Genomic DNA, 7,890 nt, shown 5'->3' with positions numbered 1-7,890 from the left:
AATTAAATTTCCTACTATTTATATTCTATGACATTTTTTGATCACATGCGGAGTTTTCGAGATATATCGAGATATTTAAAAGTTCCGAAGCCGTACCAACATTATAAGCAAGAAGAAACACTGTCGCCTCTTTCTTTGAGGTAACTCTGCACCATTCTAAGCTGTATTCACTATTCCCAGATGTAAATGCCACTTCCAGCGCAGCGGAGCAGAAGAAGAACAAGAAGGAGAAGAAATATCTCGGAATATGTGCGTGACGCCCCTTTCCATGTGGTAAATCTGCAAATATCTCAGAAACGGTGCGGGCTATGGCAAAATGTTAAGAGACCTTTTTTGTAGGAAATGAAATTTCCTACTATTTATGTTCTATGACATTTTTTGATCAGTTTTCGAGATATACCGAGATATTTAAAAGTTCGGAAGCCGCCCCAACATTATAAGGAATAAGAAACACTGTGGCCCCTTTCTTTGAGGTAACTCTGCACTATTCTAAGCTGTATTCACTATTCCGAGCTGTAAATGCCACTTCTCGCGCATCTGTGCAGAAGAAGAACAAGATGAAGAAGAAATATCTCTGAATACGTGCGTGACGCCCCTTTCCTTGAGGTAAATCTGCAAATATCTCGGAAGCGGTGCGAGCTATGTCAAAATCGTTAGAGATATTTGCAGATTTACTTCAAGGAAAGGGACGTCACGCACATATTCCGAGATATTTCTTCTTCTTCTTGTTCTTCTTCTGCACAGCTGCGCTGGAAGTGGCACTTACAGCTGGGAATAGTGAATACAGCTTAGAATAGTGCCGAGTTACCTCAAAGAAAGGGGCACAGTGTTTCTTCATCCTTATAATGTTGGTACGGCTTCGGAACTTTTAAATATCTCGATATATCTCGAAAATTACGCATCTGATCTAAAAATGTCATAGAACATAATTAGTAGGGAATTTAATTTCCTACAAAAAAGGTCTCTTAACGTTTTGCCATAGCTCGAACCGTTTCCGATAAATTTGCAGATATACCTCAAGGAAAGGGGCGTCGCGCACATATTCCGAGATATTTCTTCTTCTTGTTGTTCTTCTTCTGCACAGGTGCGCTGCAAGTGGCACTTACAGCTGGGAACAGTGAATACAGCTTAGAATAGTGCAGAGTCACCTCAAAGAAAGGGTTCACAGTGTTTCTTCTTCCTTATAATGTTGGTACGGCTTCGGAACTTTTAAATATCTCGATATATCTCGAAAACTACGCATCTGATCAAAAAATATCGTAGAACACAAATAGTAGGAAATTCAATTTCCAACAAAAACGGTCTCTTAACATTTTGCCATACCTCGCACCGTTTCCGAGATATTTGCAGATTTACCTCAAGGAAAGGGGCGTCACGCACGTATTCCGAGATATTCACACACACGCATTGCTCCAGCTCTCCTGTTTGAATGTAACTGTCAATCGGTAGTTATTGTTCTTGTAATTTTTCTCAGTTTTCCTAAACGTGCATAAGTGAAGACTTTTCTGAGTTACTCTCTGTGTTATACTGTGCAAGTGATTCTATTATTTGGGCATAATTTGGGCATCGTGAGCTGATAACTAGAAATAAACTGAGCATAATATCACGCATTATTTGTCGTATTTATTGAGCATTTCTATAGTCGATTACATAATGTCTGACAAGTGCAAAGGCTGTGCTAAACCCGCTACATCCAATTCTGCTAGATGCATGGGGTGTAGGATGATTTCGCATTCCGGTGCAAGCTGTCTAGCCAGGTCGGGTCACCCATAGCATAACGGGCGACTTTTAAATTGTAAAACCGATCCTCTGTCAACGACATCTGGCAGTTCATCGGTAGTCTCCTCTCCTGGAAGCTCACGTGCCTCAACACCAGGTGGCTCTTCCACGTCCTTTACCCTGGATGACATCAAGGATCTGTTTCGCAGCGAAATTCAAAACCTAAGGCAGGAATACGACAACATCATAAGGAATGAGCTATCTACAATTGTTGGTGAAATCACTGCTCTTCGCAGTGAAATTAACGATAGATTAACTGTACTCGAAAACTGCGGTGAGACCGGCCCTAGTAATACCTTATCCACTCCTGAGCTAACGTTCAATGTTGTGGCTGTATTGGCAGAGAAGGAGACTAGATCCAGGAATGTCCTCATTCATGGGGTTCCTGAATCTTCACCTACGAGTACCGGGTCGCAACAATCTTCACAATCTTCGCGCGACCATGACATTTCTACTGCTAAGCAGATTCTCAACAGTATTAATTCAGCTAATTATTCTTCTATCGTGGTGTCTCGCTTGGGGAGACCAGGGAATACGCCTAGGCTCTTGCGTGTCTCTCTCCAGGATGCAGAGGTTGCCAGACACATCCTAGCAAACAGAAGCAGGTATGGAGGGCCCTTCAAGATAACTGATGACAAATCACCGGCAGAACAGGTGTACCTTCGGGATCTACGGGTCAAACTCCAGGCTCTTCATAATCAGGGTGACACCAGCAAGAAGATCCGTTACATCAAGGGCGTTCCAAGGATTGCTGACTCACATACCAAAACCAGGACTGGCACATCATCATCAAAAAACTAATTAAACCTATTTCTATTTTATATCAGAATGTTCGTGGTCTACGTACTAAGCTTACTGACCTTAGTTCTGCTCTGCTTACTTCTGCAATGCATTAGGATATCATAATTTTTACTGAAACGTGGCTTAATTCTAGCTTCTTTACTGGTGAACTTGGCTTGGATAATTACACGGTATTTCGTAAAGATAGGAGTAATCTTACTAGCTCTTTCGAAAGGGGCGGTGGTGTACTTATAGCTGTCCACTCCAGTTTATTTTGCTCTCTTCTCTCCTCTCCTTTTGACTATCTTGAGCATCTCTTTATTAGAGTTAGCTCTCCTCTTTCATCTCATCAACTTATTGTCTCCACTGTTTACTTTCCACCGGGATCACCACCTTCGATCTATTCTGATCATTTCCATTGCATTTCGGAAATCTCTATTTCACATCCCTCGGCATCCCCCATTGTTACTGGCGATTTCAATATTCCCTTTCTAAACTGGTCACTCTATTCTCTAGATAATTTCTCTCCTCTTACTTCCTCCATTACTAATAGTAGATCTACTCAAATTGCTAACCTTGTGTCTGAACTCTTAGATCAGTGCGATCTCACTCAACTTAACCGCTTCACTAACTCTGTTGGCTCTATTCTTGATCTCATTTTCACAAACCATCCTAACATTCTCATTCAACCTCCCACTGAAACACTTCATCCTATTGACTCCTACCATCCCCCTCTATGACTCTCTACTCAACTATTTGCACCTTCTATCTTTTCTTTTTCTTCGTCTTCCATCACATGCAGACCTGACTATAGCAGAGCCAACTTCACTAACATGCTATCCTTCTTTAACTCTATTAATTGGGATGACTGTATGTCAGTGCTATCCGTTGACGAGGCAGTGGACTTCTATGAACACTTGTACTATGCAATTAATACTTTTGTTCCTACTGAATTCATTCGCCAAAGTAATTATCCGACCTGGTTCACCAGTGAATTGATTTCACTGGTAAAGGCTAAGAAAACAGCTCATAAGCAATATAAAGAGCACTTGCGGTATTTAGACTATTTACACTTCTGTCCACTCAGGAGTAGGTGTAACTTGCTCACCAGGGAATGCCATCGGAAATATATAGCTAGCGCGGAAGATAACATCCGTATCAACATAAAGGCCTTCTGGTCGTTTGTAAATAGGAATCGCCTGTCTCACTCTGTTCCTACGAATATGAGTTACTGTAACCATGAATCGAATGATCCTCTCTTTGTTGCTAACCTATTTGCGGACTCATTTGAATCTAATTTTTCCGCGCTTAATCTAGGCCTTGGAGACGTTCCTGTGTCTGGACAAACTGATCTCTGGATTTCCTCTCTTGATATTAGCATTGGTGATGTTTTTTTACAAATCAGTAAGCTTAATGATCACAAGAGCCCTGGGGAAGACGAGCTCCCCAGCTGCATCTTTAAACATTGTAATTTCATTTTGTCCAGACCTCTTTGGATTATCTTCTGCAAATCCCTTGAACTTGGCAAAGGGTCTAGCCGTATAAGCATAGTGAATAGGCCCCAGCAACACTTTCGGTTAATATTTATACCACATAATGCTTTTTGCCTAAACAACAATTGTATGCAATTTCAACCCCCTACCCCCTCTGATAAGGGAGATATGAGGGTAAAACCGAAAACCTTTATCATTTTTTTTTCTCGCAAACTATTTAAGATATTTGATCACATTAAAGTGCAAATAGTAGGTATTCATTAGCTGTATATCATACTTTTTTTTCAAAATTTTTATTCGATGATTAAGGGTTGAAAATTAATAAATAAATTTTTGAAAATGATTTTTATAAACAATCCCTTAGATGACACCCACCGAAAAAATTACGAATAATCCTTTACTATTTAACTATTATCTGTAAAAATTTCAAGAGTGTCGGATTGGTACATCATAGTTAAAAAAAAATAAAACCAATGCAACGCCCTATCATAAGGCAAAGCCGGCCTGAACGATAGAGGCGCTCAACCTAACCGACCTACAGGGGAATACGTAACGCTGATCCGCCACGTTTCTCGTACCAGAAACAGCTCTCAGAAAAGTATGAGCTCTTCTTTCCCTAAACTGTGTGTTAGTTAACAGTCATTTATTTAAATAATATATTAACAATTTAAATTTTTTAATTAAGTTTTCTGGTCCTAACTTTTAACGTCCGTGTTTTCACGGTGTTTCTCGTTTTAAGTATGTGGGAGCCCTAAATCACAGATTTATATCATGTCTTGAACAATGGCACTGTGTTAGATGCCATTAGTTGTCCTTTTAATAGTCGAAGAAGGTATCACAGGTATAACTGCAATATCATTCTATTCAACGCTGTAAAGAACATAGACTTCTATAACTATTTCCGTCTTTACCTTTTCACGCACGTATTACTTTTAATTAAATTGTAGCTGGTGCCTGTGAATAGTTGTAACTAAGGTTTTCCTCGTTTCAAGTATATGGTCGCCCTGAAAAGGGTTAATTATATTATAGCGTACCAGTACTACCTGGAAATGTACTAACATTATTCCAGTTATTGATGAAAATAGCGACGAAGATTAAAACTTATTTACAAGCGTGTTTTTTTTAAAAAAAGTTTTTGAGTGTTCTGTTTCAAATCATATACTTCAACCTGACAATACATAACACAATCAGCTCTTTTTAGGGCTTAATAATCAGCCCTTTTCAGGGCTCCCACATACTTAAAACGAGGAACACCTTAGTTGCATTTATCAAAGGGTGCCATTTGTAACGTACAACATAATCAGCTCTTGTTAGGGCTCCCACATACTTAAAACGAGAAACACCGTGAAAACACGGACGTTAAAAGTTAGGACCAGAAAACTTAATTAAAAAATTTAAATTGTTAATATATTATTTAAATAAATGACTGTTAAATAACACACAGTTTAGGGAAAGAAGAACTCATACTTTTCTGAGAGCTGTTTCTGGTACGAGAAACGTGGCGGGTCGGCGCTACGTATTCCCCTGTAGGTCGGTTAGGTTGAGCGCCTCTATCGTTCAGGCCGGCTTTGCCTTATGAAAGGGCGTTGCATTGGTTTTATTGTTTTTTAACTATGATGTACCAATCCGACACTCTTGAAATTTTTACAGATACTAGTTAAATAGTAACGGATTATTCTTAATTTTTTCGGTGGGTGTCATCCAAGGGATTGTTTATAAAAATCATTTTCAAAAATTTATTTATTAATTTTCAACCCTTAATCATCGAATAAAAATTTTGAAAAAAACATGATATACAGCTAATGAATATCTACTATTTGCACTTTAATGTGATCAAATATCTTAAATAGTTTGCGAGAAAAAAAATGATAAAGGTTTTCGGTTTTACCCTCATATCTCCCTTATCAGAGGGGGTAGGGGGTTGAAATTGCACACAGTTGTTGTTTAGGCAAAAAGCATTATGTGGTATAAATATCAACCGAAAGTGTTGCTGGGGCCGATTCACTATGCTTATACGGCTAGATCCTTTCCCACACGCTGGAAGAAGAGCATTGTTACACCTGTGTTCAAGGCTGGTGATAAATCTAAGGTTGAAAACTACAGACCTATTTCTTTACTTAATATTGCAGCTAAAATTTTTGAGGCCATAGTTTGTGGTAAACTTTCTGAATTTCTGCACAATTATATCGCACCTGAACAACACGGTTTCATTAATGGGAGGTCAACTACTTCAAACTTGGCATGCTACATTAGCTTTATATCACAAGCCTTAGATGCTCACACGCAGGTAGACGCTGTATACACTGATTTTGATAAGGCTTTTGACAGAGTTGATCACCATTTACTTGTTGATAAACTTTATTCCTTTGGTATTACTGGTAAGCTTTTACAGTGGCTCTACAGCTATCTAACAGGACGCACACAACAAGTCAAGTACGATGGCCAGTTATCGAAACCTATATTAGCAACTTCTGGTGTCTCACAGGGTTCCCATCTTGGTCCATTACTCTTCGTTATATTTATTGATGACATTAGGCATATCTTCGCTTCTTGTAGGTTCCTACTCTTTGCTGACAACCTTAAACTTTTCCGCACTGTCACCTCTATCTATGAAGCGCAGCTACTGCAGCAGGACATTTTGTACTTGGAAGATTGGTGTAATCGTAATCTAATGAGTCTCAATGTATCTAAATGTAAAATCGTTAGGTTTCATAGGGGTAATAATCCTATAATTTTTAATTACAAACTGCATAATACTAACCTAACTAACTCATCTAGCACCAGAGACCTCGGAGTGATTATTGATAATGCATTGTCCTTTGAGTTGCACATCTCTTCAATCACTAACTTAGCATCCAGGATGTTGGGATATCTCAAGCGCACATGTTATTACTTCAATGATCCCAGAACTTTACTGATGCTGTACTACGCACTTCTTCTCCCGCATCTAGACTATGCTAGCATTATCCGAGCTCCTCGGCTAGTTAAACACGCAAAAGCTCTTGAACGCATTCAGCATAGATTCCTACGTTTTCTATCCTTCAAAACCTCCTCTCCTATGGGACATCTTGATCATGAGTATAGCACTATTATGAATGAATTCAAAGTTCTTACACTCAGCGATAGACGTATCATAAATGAAATAATTTTTGTGCAAAAGATCCTCACCAATATCATTGATTGTTCATCTCTACTTGATCTTGTACCGATCCACGTTCCATCTAGAGTTACCAGAACTGCTACTCTTTTTCAAGAAACTATGTATTCTTCTAGATTTGGCCAACTAAGTACTGTCAGAAGATCCTGTGCCACTGTAAATCGCTTCAACTCAACGTGTGACATATTTGTTGACCCTATTAATATAACCAAACATAAGCTGCGTAATCAATTATGTAATACCAACTCAATGTAGCAATTCCTGCACACTGAACGTACACCTTGTCACCTTTTTTGAGCACTTTACACGTTTTTCTAACCTCACTAAATCTCTTTGACTTGCTATGCCTTTTCATTCATAAGAATGATGCACTTACGCTTCGACGCACATGTCAGGCAAGGTTTACGGCGCTTGTATATTACAGGTAGATTACTGCTGACTGGGGTCATGTTTATGTTTTCGCTTATATATATGTTCACCTCTATGCTTTTCTTAGTTTTTATTTATGTAATTATCGTATGTCAACTGACATGATCTGATTGTATTAATTATATTTCCTAGCTATAACTATGTACTACAAAGGGCTTTGCCCGTTTATGATTAATAAATAAATAAATAAATAAATAAATATTTCTTCTTCTTCTTGTTCTTCTTCTGCACAGCTGCGCTGGAAGTGACATT

This window comes from Osmia bicornis, chromosome 5 (assembly GCF_907164935.1).
Source record: "Osmia bicornis bicornis chromosome 5, iOsmBic2.1, whole genome shotgun sequence".
NCBI classification, from domain to species: domain Eukaryota; kingdom Metazoa; phylum Arthropoda; class Insecta; order Hymenoptera; family Megachilidae; genus Osmia; species Osmia bicornis.
The sequence above is the reverse complement of the archived record's forward strand: the minus strand, read 5'-3'. Positions refer to the sequence as shown.